The sequence below is a fragment of the Trachymyrmex septentrionalis genome, unplaced genomic scaffold (genome assembly GCF_001594115.1).
Source record: "Trachymyrmex septentrionalis isolate Tsep2-gDNA-1 unplaced genomic scaffold, Tsep1.0 scaffold133, whole genome shotgun sequence".
NCBI lineage: Eukaryota > Metazoa > Arthropoda > Insecta > Hymenoptera > Formicidae > Trachymyrmex > Trachymyrmex septentrionalis.
In genome coordinates, this window is record NW_017304472.1 from 257686 (window position 1) to 272506 (window position 14821).

The window sequence follows — 14821 nt, forward strand, 5'->3', positions numbered from 1 at the left end:
CAATGAGTGTAACATTATTTTTAATTGAACAGTGGCGGGATTTGGTATTTGCGGCAATGAGCTTTCGAGTTCCTAACGCCTAATAATAATAATTATTATTATTATTTTTAATTTCTAAAATGATATCCTCAGTCTTATTGAAGACGCTTAAAAAATATTAATATTTGAAACAAAATCGCTTACATAAATAACTGAATACAAATCGATTACTGTTAAAGTTAAATATTTAAATTTCTAGATCAGGGAACTCCCCCTCCCCCAATGACCTTGACATATATTGTAACCTCCTATATTGTAACCTGAGTAACCTCCAACAAGTTTTAGCTATTGCTCGTTATTCGTTAAAAAGCAACAATCTTAGATACTAATAATCCTCCCTAAATTAAATTAAAATTTATAAAGACAATTTATTACAGAAAATATTTTCATCTGAGAACGCTAGTCTCTGAGAACGCTCTCTGTTTAAAAAGGTCGATAGAAAATAATAAAAAAAATTCTATCAAAACTAATCGTATTTGGTTTGTGCTTTTCATAAGTGACTCAATTTATTAGTATGTAAGTTTAATTAGATTTGTTAATATATTCCACATACCTCGCAAATGAAAATCAATAAGCGTTTTACAAAACATTATACCTATATCGAATGTTATGGAAGTGTCACAAATAAGAATATATCATTTCTTATGTCAGTGTATCGTACTATTGTTCTCCATGTGAAGTATCTTTTGAAGAAAATTCTATAAAATTTAATCGTGTGTTTGGTTCGTGAGTGTTTTTTCATAAGTGACTTAACCCGTATGGAAAGGAGCTATTGAAAACTATTATGTACTATTCAGATTTTTATTTTTTTAGTATTTTTATAATTTCTATAGTTACTTGATTAGTAACTATTGGCGAATACGTCCGTGAATAGTAATTAAATAGTAACTAGGACTATTGGCAAATAGTTTTAAAAAATAACTATTTGCGATTATGTATTGAACAGTAATTAAATAGTAACTACGACTATTGGCGAATAATTCTGAAAAGAAACTATTCGCAACTACGTAATTGAACAAAACGGATGAAATATTGGCCTTACTCATTACCAAGTTGACATCAATCTTTGTGCATAAAATTTAACATTCTATTTATTTGTTTGCACAATTATTTTAAATAATAAAATATTTCAAAACAGATTTCTTAAATGACTTAAATATTAGGTGTACAACTTTGCTTCCGCCGTTTTTTTCCGAAATTCGAGGCTTTATTGTAAAAAACTGGTTATACATTTATGATTCAAAGTATTGTCCATCGCTGGCCACTACTTTCTCCCATCTTTCGGGTAGCGTACGAATCCCGCGTCGAAAAAACTGGTCATCTTTTGAGGCTATCCACGAATCGATCCAATTTTTTACTTCTTCATAAGACCGGAAGTGCTGGTCAGCCAGGCCGTGTGCCATTGATCGAAACAAGTGATAGTCAGAGGGAGCAACATCTGGAGAATACGGCGGGTGGGGTAGGACTTCCCATTTCAACGTTTCCAAGTATGTCTTGACCACTTTCGCAACATGGGGTCGAGCATTGTCATGCTGCAAAATCACTTTATCGTGTCTCTCGTTGTATTGCGGCCGTTTGTCTTTCAATGCTCGGCTCAAACGCATCAATTGCGTTCGATACCGATCGCCTGTGATTGTTTCAGTCGGTTTTAACAATTCATAATACACTACGCCGAGCTGGTCCCACCAAATACAGAGCATGACCTTGGAGCCGTGAATATTCGGTTTGGCCGTCGACGTGGAAGCATGGCCGGGAACTCCCCATGATTTTCTGCGCTTGGGATTATCGTAATGAACCCATTTTTCGTCCCCAGTCACAATGCGATGCAGAAATCCCTTCCGTCTTTGCCTTTCAAGCAGCTGTTCACAAGCAAACAAACGCCGTTCAACATCTCTCGGCTTCAATTCGTACGGCACCCAATTTCCTTGCTTCTGAATCATTCCCATGGCTTTGAGGCGTTTTGAAATGGCTTGTTGAGTCACTCCCAATGATCGTGCCAATTCTTCTTGATTTTGACACGAGTCTTGCTCAAGTAATGCCTCCAATTCTGCATCTTCGAAAACCTTCTCTCTTCCACTGCTATGCCGGTCTTCGACGTCAAAATCACCGTCCTTGAAGCGTTGAAACCACTCACGACACGTTCTTTCACTAATAGCGACCTCACCGTAAGTATTTGAGAGCATTCGATGAACCTCAGCCGCAGATTTCTTCATATTGAAGCAGAAAATTAAAACCTCCCGCAAATGACGAGAATTTGGCTCGTAAACTGACATTTTCAATCGAGAATAACTTTATGATGCAGACACAAATCGACTAATGTTTCTATGGGGTTATGTTGACAGATGCCCAAGTTTATTGTATGACGTCTATGATCTATTTATTTCGACCACCACTTACCGCTAAAGCCATCTATAGGAAAACGGCGGAAGCAAAGTTGTACACGTAACTATTCAGAATTATTCGAAGAACTATTACGTACGATCATGTAATATTATGGGATATAATTATTCATTACTATTAGAGCGAATAGTAACTATTTACGCATTTATTATTTGTTATTAAAATCATAAGTAATTTACTATTAAAGCAAATAGTAACTACATTTATTATTTGTTATGCCACAGTGATAAATGGTAAATATTTGTAGTTACTATTCGCTTCAGTAGTAAACTATTCGTATTTCCAATAGTAACGAATGGTAAAATGTCCCATAATATCACTGACAATACAAATAGTTTTCTGAACAATTCTGAATAGTTATATATTTCTTAATAGTTCTCAATAGTTCCTTTCCATAAACATATTACCAATAAAAGTTTAATATTGTATATATATATATAGACATATTTCACATATCTTGCAAATGAAAACCAATAAGCGTGAAACAACGAATATCGAATGTTATGTAAGTGTAGCAAATAATAAGATAACTTTTTTTTATATATCGTTTCTTATAATAAAAAATGTTAGGTTTATATTGTTCTTTATGTGAAATTACTTTTCGATTCAATACAGATATTCATCAGATGATCAAACGTGTATGCAAATCAATCAAACGCTAATCTATTCTTATTCTATAATTTCTTATAGAGTCTTCAACATAATTCTATCATTCTTTGTGCGAAATAGGCTTTCGTTCTATTGCGGGTACTGGCTGATTGAATGAGTATGCGAATCAAGCAGAGGTATCCTATTGTTATTTTGTTGCTTTCTATCAAGCCTATAACATATTCTTACTGTTATATATACTAAGAGAAAACTACAAGAAGATATCAGGACACTTAACAGATTTGAATGTGTGAAATGTCTTTTTTTTGTAATACGGATTCTTAATGAACAAATGTGTATATGAGAATTAATCAAACCTACCCTGTTCTTACTCTATATATATTTTCTATCGAGACTTCACAGTTCTATCGTTCTCTATGCGAAATGTAAATTTACATGGTAATGTTTAAGCACTGTTAAGATACAGCTTGAATCTTTATTGGCTTTATTTCTTGTTATGTATTCACATTGTCATCTTAATAAATCGTTTATTACTCAAATAGTAAACAGTTGACTTTATCGTGAAGTTGAGATTCATTTACTTAAGCTTCATAGTTCAACAATAATTTCATAGAACGTTATACATAATCTTTCCGAAAATCGATAAAAACTAAGATAATTTTATTTCGAAATTAAGGTAATGGTAAGAAACATTAAAATCTCTACAAATCGATTTTTTCGTGATGATTATAAGAATGCAAAGAATACAGAAAATGTGAATTGTAAAATTCATAAAACACGATAGATTTTACCGTGAAATTGAGATTCGTTTATACATTTATGCGTCAAAGCTTATCAGTAATCTCATAAAATGTTATAGGTAATCAATCCGGAAACCGTTATAAAAGCTTAGCGTAGTACTGTTCCTATAGAAAACAATAAAATCTTCATAGATGGATTCATATACCTATGATATGATTCTTACGCAAATGCAAAGAACTTAATAGAATATAAAATATGTTTATCGTAAAACTCATATAAACAATATGATTGGAAACACGATCGTTTATATTAAAATAAATTACAAAGATGATACGAAGCGCCATTACGGTCTGAATGTTAAGATGTTGAACTACTGTATACGTATTATATATTCAATTAAATGAATTAATTTCAGATATGATAATTACGCCGATATGGTTATTGGACTTACAACGCAACTAATCTGAAATATTAATAATCCCCCCAAATTTCCCAGATCTTAAAAAATTGTAATAAACTTATTACAATAAATATTGCTCATATAAAAAACGATAGACTTTAAATTAAGGTTCATTTACATAAGTTGAAGTTCAACAGTGTTCACATAGAATGTTATAAATAGACCGCGGATATTTATGTAAAATATTGTAATTCCGGGTCTTATTTATGAGTTTTTGTGTCTTAAGATACATGGTAAGTTTTCATTACAATTTCAAATTAATTTTCGTGCACTGTTACGATATTGAAAGCGTTGGTATTAGTGTGAAGAAGAAAAAAATTTTTTTGTTTTTAATAGAACTGGGAAATTCCGTATTTTTACACGAAATTACTCATCGTTTCTTAAGATAACAGGAATTGTAACAGAGTATTATATCAGAAGATTGAAACGTTACTCAACTCTCTTGATCTCTATTCACGCTGTCAATTCATATCACAAGCGAGGGGAAAAAAATTATTTCACCATTTTAATTTGCGAACATTGCGCTTGTAATTTTATGTAATTTTAAATATTAGAAAGTGGCTAAATTGTTACAAAGGTTAAATGAAAAAGAGCATACAGCCACACTACAGATGTAAATAAGTTATATGTTATTAAACAATTCAAACAATATGTAGACGTTTCGGTCACAATCTGACCATCTTCAGTACATTAATTGAAAACATTAAATTATTTAAAAAACTAGATACATAATTCGACCCTTAATCGTAATGGTAGTTAATACATAATTTATAGTGTCTTTATTGTACACCATTATTCGCATCGTTCTCAGAGGTTTAAGATAATATTGATTACATTAAAATTTAACAAATTATACAAATACAAAATATAACAATACAAAATTCGACCGAATTTAACGATAGATTGTATGGTTTTCCTCCTTTCTTTATTGTATGGAATTAATCTCATCGATCTAAGTAGTTAACACCAATTGTAATTATTATCAAGCCATATCACGCTCTATAAGTACCGACGAGCCGCCACAGAGAGACAATTAGAGTATCAATTTCTATTGTGAAAGCACAATTTTTTAATTCAGTAAAGTTATACTCGTATTCAATAAGTACGTGATATGTTATGACAAAGATGACTTTTAAGGACAGTAGTGGACTTACACGTATCCTGTGGCGCGGGACTCTTCCGTATACTGAACACTGCGATAATTTTTAGAACCTGAGAATCCTCACAATCGTAATGCCCAAGGCCCAAATGTTAGTCTATTTATAGTGGAAATAAAGGAAAAAGAGGAGGAAGAGTAAGAAAAGGAAGGGGAAGTGGCAAACTTCTTGAGTGGGGCTAGAATTATTATTCAAGGAGAGGGAGGTAAAGGTCTGGAAACCGCTCGGTATCTGTTTATTTAAACCCTTTTCTTGCGTTTTAATATGAATCATTTCCGATATCAATCTTTTGTAATAAGCACGTTCGGAATCTAATATTTTAGTATTACCCCAGTCCATCATATGATCCGTGTCAATTCTGTGATTAGAGATGACTGAAAGAGAATTGATAAGTTTTTTAACATTGTTTATATGTTCTTTTAGTCGCGTTTTTAATTTTCTCTTTGTCTGACCCACATATGAATAATTACAATCCTTGCAATTTATTTTGTATACAACGTTAGAAAGTTCGTCTTTTTTAACTTTGTCTTTTCCCGTTTTTATAAACCTTTTTAAATTATTCATCAGTTTATATACTAACTCAAATTTATATTTATTAAGGGCTCTGTTAAATTTTTCTAATGCTCCTTTTAAATAAGGGACAGTGAAATATTTTTTCTTTTCAACCGTGTTCAAGTTAGAGTCCAGATCACTAATGTGTCTCGTAATTATTTTTTCTAGATAGCGTTTCTGTTCTTTATAGTTTTAAATAACAATTGTAAGGGACATCCATTGCGGAGGAGAGTGTTAATTAAGGATTCGATGTTAGAGTGATGAAATTTTGGATGGGATAGAAATAAAATTTTATCTACTAACCCGATCACGACACCTTTTTTGTGTGTGATAGAGTGATTGGAGAAAAAATTGAGAAACCTTCCTGAGTTTGTAGGCTTTTTATACAAGTCAAATATAATACTACCTCTATCGTACAAAAGTTTTACATCTAAAAAATTGACACTCAACTCATCACTATGATCGACAGTAAATCTTATGCGCTCGTGGTAAGAATTAAAGGAATCCAAGATGTTAGTAATCTCATTTGTAGGAGCTGCAAGCACAATATCATCCACATATTTATAATAAAAAGGTATATGCATGGTAAGTGTGTTGAAAATGTTATTTTCCAAGTCCTGAATCACCAAGTCCGCCAAAATCGGTGATAGAGGCGATCCCAAAAATTTGTTCGTAAATTTCATCATTAAACTTAAAAAAGGTTGAATTTAAAATGATGGAAATAGCTCTTTTAAATTCTTGAATGGGAATGGAAGTATTCTTCTCAATCAGATTCCATCTACTTAAAACACTATTTAAGGTCAATTCGATGGGAATGTTGGAGTAGATGAGATGTCAAACGAAACTATTCGATAATCTTCAGGCAAAGATAGCCCATTAATTCTTTTGACTAACTCATAATTATTTTATAAGAATTTTGTATTGTTATATTTTGTATTTGTATAATTTGTTAAATTTTAATGTAATCAATATTATCTTAAACCTCTGAGAACGATGCGAATAATGGTGTACAATAAAGACACTATAAATTATGTATTAACTAACATTACGATTAAGGGTCGAATTATGTATCTAGTTTTTTAAATAATTTAATGTTTTCAATTAATGTACTGAAGATGGTCAGATTGTGACCGAAACGTCTACATATTGTTTGAATTGTTTAATAACATATAACTTATTTACATCTGTAGTGTGGCTGTATGCTCTTTTTCATTTAACCTTTATGTAATTTCTTTTCAATAATTTATGTAATTCTAATTTAATATTACTATAACATCTTCCGACTAAGTGTTAATTAGTTTCTAGTTTGCAAGATCTTCATTTTTCATCTTGTGTGTACTGATAATGGTCAAATCTTGATCGAAACGTCTACTTATTTATTTGTGAATTTTAAATATATGACTTGCGTTAACATCTATATTATTGTGGCTATATGCTCTTTATTATTTATTATTTATATTTTGTAATTGTTTAGCCACTTTCAAACATTTTACTTTTCTTTTTACTTTTCTTTTTAATAACTCTATGAGTTTTAACGATTGACTGCTAAAATCATCCGATGGTTAATATTCAGTTAAGTATTTTGCATAAATATCTGCAGTCTAGTTATAAGTAATTGTTTTAGAAACCGTCATAGAAACCAGCGTAGCATTGTCTCGATAGAAAACGATAGAATGTCTATAGGGCTATTCATATATGGTATGATTACACACGCAAATGCAAGGAACTTAATAAAATATTCATCGTAAAGCTCGCATAAGAAACGATAGACTTTATCGTTAAGTTGAGATTTATTTACATAGGTAAAAGCTTAACAGTGATCTCATAGAATGTTATAAGTAATAAAAGTTCCGAGAACTGTTACAAAAAATAGCATAGCAATGATCAGATAGGGAACGATAGAATCTCTGTAAGTTGATTCGTACATAATGTGATTTCTGCACGATTGCAAGGATCTGAATAGAAAACAAAATCTTTATGGTGAAATTCATAAAAGAAACTTTGAAGTTATCGACTTTGTCGTGATATTCGGATATATACATATTATGTGTAGTAAAAAGTTATCTCGTATTTTTTAGCTCAAAGTTGTATATACAATATCTTCGTTATAACAATAATAAATGAAATTCAAATTTAAAAAAAAGGGTTTTAAAGCTCTTGAAATCTCTACTTTTAAAAGCTTATCACATTTTTTAAGTTTATATGAGTTTGATAATTTTTACATACCAAAAACTACGAGCTGAAAAAGACGAAAAATTTTCTTCTCACTTTGTGGATTTGTAACGTGTCCAAAACGAATTTGAGAAAATTTTCGATTACATATCGTGAAAGCTTGATACTTTCGCTACAAAATCGTTTTTTTTAATATTTCTACGACTTTTGATTACTGAGTTATCGCGGATTAAATAAAAGAATTATTTTGATTTTAATTACTCATAACTCCTAAAAATTAGGAGTTATCATTACTCATTAAAAATTGTCGTATCGTATAATTTAAAAAAGAGATTTTTAAAGCTGAAACTTTATTCTATCAAGATATGTTTATATTGTTGGTAAGAAAGTAATTGCGGTTTTTACTGATAGATGTCTTTTAAAAAAACGCGATGACTTTTTACTACACCTAATATGTATCAATTTTTAATCCATAGAGAGTTTGGTAGAATATTATTCAATATCATTAAACGTCTATGGCATAGACACGTTAATGTTTATGATATGCGTGTATCATAAAATTTTAAAAAATTTGTATACAATTATTGTTGTATTCATAGAATTAAAAATTATAAATATTGAATGTTATTATATAAAATGATACATTCTTTATTGTTTTGTTAACAGGAATGTATTTACAAGAAAGTTATATATTAATTACGATAGATTTTCTTTTGATAAGAAAATTGCATCACGTAAGCCAGATAGATTACGATATTTTTGATGTTTATAATATTTTATTGTTTTTTATCGAGCTTTTTAAGCAAGGCTAGCATGGGATACATAAAATCCGAATTCAATTCCTTGCCTAGGAAAAATTTTTTGCAATAAGTTCTTTATACAGGTTTTAATTTAATTTGCGGAATTTTATTAGCATCTCAGATTAATTGAGTTACAAATCCGAAACTAATTCGCAATCATAGTTCTGAGACAATTGCATTTAAAATACATATATTGATATATTACTCTAAACATCTAACTTTGACCGTAATTGGCAGCCTCGTATTTAGTTGATATATTCAATCAATATTTTATCAATCCAACAAAACTTACACATTTAATCTTCTTCAAGTGCTATACGCTCACAGCGTGTCTCACTTATATACCTGTGCGGGCACACTGATCATACACAAAGTATATGGGGACCTACAGTTTAAACACCGATTCCAAAATTTTTGGTAGGAAGGTTTTCTGGACAAGTATACTACTACTCGGTGATTTGCCATTGCCTTCCGAGAGAAGCTATTTACAAGCGTATGAAAATTTTTCGATTCTGCCGGGGATCGAATCCGAGATCTCTAGTATAGCAGACCAATACGTTATCTGCTACACCACGCTCGCGCTCACACACTTAATAATACGATGTAATTGCCATTAACAAATCCATACGGCAATTACTCGATTGCTCGATTACTAATATAATTCATCTCAACATTCTCATCAAGTATATAAAGAAACCACTTCTTTATTACCTTATTCGAAATAAATAATTTGATATGAGTTGAATAAGAAAGAATACTTTTAGAAGTATGCAATTGAAATCGAGGAAAGAAGAGTATCCTTGGCAGACAATATATATTGGATTCGACGTTTTCTTATAAAAACACAAATTATTTTTTACATAATTTTTGTTTTTACACAGAAATGTTTTTATAATAGAAAATTTGTTTTCAAAGCAGAGAATTTGTATTTTTTAAGCAAACAAATATGTAATCAAAACAAATTTTTTTCTATAAACAAATCCAAAACAAATTTTCTTTGTAACGAATTTCTCAACGGCATACACCACGCAAGAGCTGTTGGCAACTAATATTTTATATTTCAATCAACATATAACAATTAAATAAATAAACGTTTCAACCTTAAATTAGATCATCTTCAGTATTACAACAATTTCTTCATCCAACTTACGCATACAAATATATTCACATAATACAACAATGAGTTTTATATCTCGCGTTAAAATTAGTCCCAAAAGAAGGTTCGTTTATCTCTAGTTATATTTTCTAAGAACTTTAAAAGAGAAAGTAATCAACTATTGTATAGTATGCTCCTGAGAATTTGTCTATTGTTACAATCCGTCAAATACTTCTACCGCTCATCTTTAATTATTTCACACATAATTTCCAGATTCTAATATTAGGTGTTGGAATTAATTCGTAGCGTTTTACAAGAGATGGCACAAGCAGTACACTATTTCGTTGTTACCTATAGTTCTGTATGCATTGTAAACAGCTATCATAGGACGTCATTTGCCGTACATAACCTTTCTTGAAATCATAAATAACAACACTGTATAATTCATTGAATATGTCAAAATTTGTGCCAGATAAAGTGTTTTTGCGGGGAGTTTTACTTCATTACTTTAACATGAAGAAAAGCGCTCGAATTGTGACTGGAGATGAAAAGTGGATCCACTACGACAATCCCAAACGGAGAAAGTCATGGGTTAAGCCCGGCGAACCATCAACATCAGTGGCAAAGCCCAATATCCATGGCTCAAAGCTCCTGCTCTGTATTTGGTGGGATCAGAAGGGTGTCATATACTACGAACTGCTAAAACCGCATGAAACCGTTACTTTAATTAATGTATTTTTTAATGTTCATGTGAAATAAATAACGTTCTTTCATTAAAAAAAGCTACGAATTAATTCCAACACCTAATAGGAATAAATGTTATTACATAATAATAATTTAATTTAAAATTAAAATACAAAAAATGAAATAATACTGTGTAAAAATGCAATAACCTCCATGAGTATTATCAGGACGTGGAAATTTGTTGTAACGATTACACTAATAAAGCCTTTATGTTCAACTTCACTCATAACGGTTTGTTTATAAACAATTTTTGTATAGAAACCGATGGAGAGGGTAACTCCAGAGTTACATGGGGGAAGTTATATGTATTAAGTAAAGGAAAATATGCTTCGTATCATTTTATATGTTAATTGCAATAATTTGTTTTTTTATGAATATCATTTCAGACATGAGTCTTTTTTGAAAACATGGTTCTGAATCTAATACTAAAATATTCTCCCAAATTAATTCGTGTCCATATTCAAGCTGATGCTCCGATACTACCGAGTCTTTGGATTTTTTAATATTTGCCTTATACTTTTTTATCCTTGTTTTAACTTTTCTTTTCGTCTAGTCTACATACGAAGCGTCACAATCGATACAGTTTATTTTATATGCAGCATGACATTGCTCCATCTTCTCTAATTTAATTTTACCTAATTTAATAACAGAATTCAACGTATTCGTAGGTTTATAGGCAACTTTGAAATTTTTTTCCGCCATAGTTTTAAATTTTTTCGAGATTTCTTTCATATATGGTATAGTAAAATAATTTTGCCGATTATTATTAGAATCATTAATATTAATGGTTTTATTTGCATATAAATTCTTTTTTCTCTAAAGTTTTAAATCTACTATTAATTGTGGAGAAAATTGTGTTCAAAGTAATCATTAGAGAGTAAAACACTGATCATATATTCAATATTTTTCTTGTGATATTCTGGATGTGCTAGATCTCTAAAAGCTTCTATGAAAACATATAGAATATAAAAATTTTTCTATAAAAATTATATAGAAAATAATTTGTATTCTTGGTCAAGCAAAGAATATGTTTTAAAGCAGAGAATTTGTGTAATTGAAGCAGAAAATACTTATTGTAGCCTCATATACATGTTCTCACATCCCTTTATGCCATTGATGTGACAGTTTTTTTAACCTGAATAGTCATCAACTTTAGCAATTAATATTTCGAACAAAGCGACATTTTTTTTGTCAGGTTTGTTTATTTCGTACAAAAACACATTGAATGAGCCTAATTTTATTAACATCGGAGATTGAGAAGACTATATACTCGACAATTATCTATTTATTATTACCGAGACACTTAGACCAAATTATCAATCCTATTGTTTTGAACCGAACGAGACACTGTAGTACCAGATCTCAGCACTTGCTGATCATGTATAATGCTAGCGCCTTTTGCGTAACAAATGTCAGAAGGACACGAAAGGAATACGTGGAATTCTGAGGGCTGGTCCACGATAATAATGACGTATCTAAATCTGAAAAGTTACAGATCCGAACTTTGCGTCGCAATTTCTCAATTTGTAAGGTACATAGAGAAAAAATTAAAACACATACAATACAATCGGAGTGTAAACTATCGATTAGATATATTTAAAACTTTATCAGGACAGCCATTATGGAAATCCAGTAATTCAATTCGGCGCAACTCGCCGGCTTGTATAATGGAACACGGCAATATCTCGCGCCATGTCTTAGCGCCAAGACACTATCGTGTCTTCAGATAATATAATATATAATATATCTATCAAAATATTCTTGCAATAGTCTTGCAAGCAATTTCATAATTATATCATAATAACCATAACGATCATAACAATAATAAATTAAACGTTCAAAACAAAAAAAATACGGTTTAATTTATACTTTAATTAATCCTTAATCGGGAATCTATTTCATAATCGGACAATACGGGTCTCGAAGGCCTCTATTATTTTTCACACAACTTGTAAAATAGCACGAATATTTCAATTTCAAAAAATAATCAAAGGAAAAATGATTTATTCAAAATCGGAAGAGTTGATTTTTGGTATTTAACCAGCTTATCAAAAGTAAGATAACTATTCGGTAGTAAAAACTAATGTTTGACGAAAAGTTTGTTAAAAAGCTTAATGCTATACATGCACAAAACATAAAAACACAAAAAATATCGTAAAAGATGCTCTGTGACTTTCTGACCCATACAGAAAAAAATTAGTAGAACGCCAATAGTAACTAATGGAATGCCAATAGTAACTATTAGAATGCTAATAGTAACTATTCAACGGCAATAGTTATAAGCATTCAACACACTGCATTGAATAACATTAGAAATAAGTAGTTTCTACTACATAATTATAAACTATTGACTAGTGTGAACTTTTAGAATGTAATAGTAAGAACTACTGAAATAATCACTAGTGCAGATATTTAATAGTTTACACTACTCTCATACTAATCATTGAATAGTTCAAACCAATAGTGTGTAAAAGTGTGCAAAATTTAAACTAGTAGTGCATATTCTGTACAGTGTATACAATTGAATATTTCTTGCAGCATTCAATAATGTATTAATATTCTTCGATAGGTACTCTTGTCCATTACTGCTGAATAGTATTGTTAAGTTATGGCAATACTTTTTTGAATATTTTATATTATTTCTCACAATTTTTATGAAAAGTTTAAGTTTTTTAAGTTTGTACAAATTAAAACATTTTTCAGAAAAAATCAGATCAAAATTGAAGTTCCCAGAAAGTTTCATATCTACAAATACTGAATTATTTACAGAATCTTCATCCAATTATTTCTGACAATAACTGAGAAATTTTGCATGGTTTTTTTCAAAATAATGAAAATTATTTCTATTATATGCCACGCTTTGTTTATATATTACAATTATATTTAATAAAATAAACAAAATAAATGGCGAAAAAGAGTCGTCGCATAATATATTTAATTAAAGATAATAGTCATAGATACATAAAATAAAAAGTAAAACGGCGAAACTTGTTTGTTTTATATTTTAATATACGCCATTTTACTTTTTATTTTATAATCGTAAAAGTATCTATGACTATTATCTTTAATTAAATATATTATGCGACGACTCTTTTTCGCCATTTATTTTGTTTATTTTGTTTATACATAAAGAGTCTTTACACCGTTGTTATTTAATTATATTTAACATTAATTATTTTTTTCTATACATGTTCCGTCTCTTTCACAATATCTTTGATCAGATATATTACGACTGTACATTTATTAGTATAATACTATATTATAGGTGTTCGTGATTCTCTGAAGGAGCAGTTCCTGTACGATCGCAGAAGTCAAGCATGTTAAGTGAAGGTACGTATTCAGATGGATGACCGTATGGGAGCATTATAAAATTAGTTCTCGTATTTATAAAGGAAATTTTTTTTTTACTATAATTTTGTCGTGTATCCTCTGAAATATGATGCTAATCAATAATACTTATTTTCGCAATAAAACTTTAATAAAATTTCAGTAAAATTTCAACGAAATTTTTTCCACCACTACATTATTGCATTACTTGCGAAATTATTATTACACTATTTTTTCTAGTAATGACACTATTAGTGATATTCATAGTTTTTTTCTGTAAAGAGAGAATCTCCTCTTAACCAATTAAAGATTAATTACAATTGAATGAAAACTAAAAACATCTGTCTTCTTGATATATATCACCTTATAAATGTCAATATAAATAAAATACCTTCATAAATAAGGCCAAATGTTTCGATCTTTGCTATGGCTTTCTTTAGTAAAAGTAAAATAAAGTATAATTACAACGTTAAAATTTTTAGTTACAATTATTTATTAGCTTGAGGATCGAAATAACAATTTTATATTTTAATACCTTTTTTTTAAATTTTAAATTAGTCATAAATTGTAAAAAAATTTTTAACAGTTAAAGAAACAATTATTACTATAATATGTGTGTGTGTGTGTGTGTGTGTCTAAACAATATACTTTCTAATAAATGTCAATGAACTTCTCTCTCTCTCTCTCTCTCTCTCTCTCTCTCTCTCTCTCTCTCTCTCTCTCT

At 30.0% G+C, this 14821-nt stretch overlaps 1 protein-coding gene across 4 annotated transcripts in view; it reads right to left on the reverse strand.

Moving 5' to 3' along the window:
• The window catches only part of LOC108757166 (alpha-methylacyl-CoA racemase), a 229404-nt gene that overhangs the window by 192513 nt on the left and 22070 nt on the right, over nt 1-14821 (reverse strand). Inside the window, exon 1 of one of the 4 annotated variants that reach the window (XM_018501568.1) lies at nt 5404-5433. The exons of the other annotated variants lie outside the window; for them this stretch is intronic. The gene's annotated coding sequence lies outside the window, so the exon portion shown is untranslated. Of the gene's footprint in view, nt 1-5403; nt 5434-14821 lie in introns of those variants that run through there. 4 annotated transcript variants of the gene reach the window in all.